We start from the raw sequence: 2,534 nt of genomic DNA, 5'->3' as shown, positions 1-2,534 counted from the left end.
ACTGGGGTGGGGGCGGGAAAGGGGGAGGACAGCTGCCTGCGGTTCCCCATCGAGGTTGGGGTCACAGCCCCAGAGGCAGCCAAAGTGGAGTCTGGGAGGTGTGTGTGGTGTGGGGAGTGTGTGTGTGGTGTGGTGTGGTGTGTGTGTGTGTGTGTGTGTAAGGCTCTGGCAACATTCCCATCCCCCTCTCTGAGCCCACCCACAGCCCTTCGTTTAAGGACTCTTAGAAGCTGGGTGGTGGGTACACCAGACAGAGTTCATTATAGTTTTCTTTTTTTCCTGTCCTGTTGAGATATAACTGACATATATCATTGGTTGGAACTTGTATTTGTCCTGACCGGAAACTGAACCCACGACCTCGGCGTATCCAGACGACGCTCTAACCAACTGGCAGCTACCTGTCAGAAGCCAACATAAAGATTTGATTTATGCATACATTGTGAAATGATTGCCACAACCAGCATCTCGCCTCGTTATACTTTTGTTGTGTATGGTGAGAACACTTAAAATCGACTTTCTTAGCAAATTCCAAGCATGCAATATAGTATTTTTTTTTTTTTTTTTTTTTTTTTTTTTTTTTTGCAATATAGTATTCTTAACTATCCCATCGCCATGCTGTACACCAGACCCCCAGGACTTACTCATTTTACAAATGAAGGATACATTTTTCTTTCTACTTTTGATTTCCTCGGTATTTGCTATAGTAAAACATTTAAGGAAATAGAACCTTTAGTGTTTTCTTGTCCTGAGAGGCAGTTGTGATATAATAATAATTAAATGCTTGAATTTGGGAGTCCAGTGTCTCAGTGTGATTTTAAATCTCAACCCTGCCACTCGGGTGGTTAGGCCTTGGTCATGTGCCTTAACCTCTCTGCACCTCAATTTCCTCTTCTGAGAAGTGGGGGGAACCAGGGTACTCTCCCTCCCTGAGGGTGAGTGTGAAAGCAGAAGTGGCTTTAAACCATGTACAGCCCAATGTCACTATGTAACAAACACACAGACGGGAGCTATTCATGTTACCCTGACCTTGAAGGTAATCCATGTTCATTGGCCCAAATTTGAGAAGCAATAAAAAATGTCACGCAGTCCCCATTCTAGAGGCAACATCAGAAGTGCATTTTAGAGTATTTCTCCACCTCCCCTGCTCCTTCTTTCGGTAAACATAAATAGAATGTGTGCTTTCTTAACAAAGAGAAATGGGATCACACTGGTCAGCTTAGTCAAGTTCTCTCTCCCTCTCTCCCTCTCTCTCTCTCTCTCTCTCTCTCTCTCTCTCTCTCTCTCTCCCTCTCTCTCTCTCCCTCCCTCTCTCTCTCTCTCTCTCTCTCTCTCTCTCTCTCCCTCTCTCTCTCCCCCCCCCCCAATAAACAGTATGTAGTGAATGTTCTCCCTGAGCACTAAATATTCTTCTACGTGCATCGTCTTTCATTTTTTCATCCCACGGTTTTCTTCATCAAGTTTTCATTTTATTCTTTTTACCCCTTCTTTTGACAAATGTGGGAACCGAGGCTTTGAGAGAGGAAGTGTTTTTCCCACAATCACGCAGCCAGCTGCTAGCAGAGCTGGGATTCAGACCGCCAGACCCGCCAGACACATCCCACACTAGCCTGAGTCCCTCGGTGCCTTGGGGATTGGGGCCGGGGGCGGGGATGGGGGTGGGGGGGGTATGATGAAGGATGTAGACACTCTCCCCCCAACCCCCAGCTTTCTAGCCTGGTCTCTGTCTGCTGAGCTCCTGCCCCTCCCTTTGCAGCAACCTCAGACCCTGGGTGGGCAGGAACCCTGCAGGGCAGCCAGCTCCGTCTCCATGGTGATGACAGAAGGGGGTGGGTCCTCAGGGGAGGCCAGCTTCTCTCCTGCTGGGTCCCCATCAGCCCTCTGGAGCCCTAGCACACACACACACACACACACAAACACACACCCCTTTTGACTTTATGAGTCTAACAAAGCCCGCTGAGCCAGGAAGACGAGAGACTTCCGAGGGTTTTTTTGTTTTTCCTTTCTCTGCCTGGTTCTAAGAGGGCTTCCCTTCACCTCCCATCCACAAGGAGAACCCTTCCCGCTTGCCTAAGACTGAAAACAGTGGCTATGCACAGCATCGACTTTGCTCCAGATGCTTTACATCCATTACCTCCCAGCCTGGCACCACCCCTGAGGGAGGGTCATTGTGCTCCTCTTTGGAGATGTGGGGGGAATGGAGGCACAGTGTGATCCCATCCTCAGAATGCTGACGTTTCCCAGAGGAAAGTGCACTGGGCTTGGGGCCTGCAGACCTGCGCTTACAGTCCCAGCCAGGCTGCCTACTGTGTGTGTGTGCGTGTGTTTGTGTGTGTGTGTGTGTGTGTGTGTGTGTGTGTGTGTGTGTGATTCTGGTCACGTGCTCTGAGCTTCTGGAGCTTAGAGAAGCAACTCAGGGGGTGGGGGGTCGTTCTGAGGATTAAGTGAGATCATAGGTAGGAATCTGCATGGAGCAGGTGTCAGTACACAATCCTTCCCCTTCAGGAAAACACACGAGTGGCACCATACACTGAGCT

The sequence above is a fragment of the Pipistrellus hanaki genome, assembly GCF_964339955.1.
Source record: "Pipistrellus hanaki genome assembly, chromosome: 6".
NCBI lineage: Eukaryota > Metazoa > Chordata > Mammalia > Chiroptera > Vespertilionidae > Pipistrellus > Pipistrellus hanaki.
The sequence above is the reverse complement of the archived record's forward strand: the minus strand, read 5'-3'. Positions refer to the sequence as shown.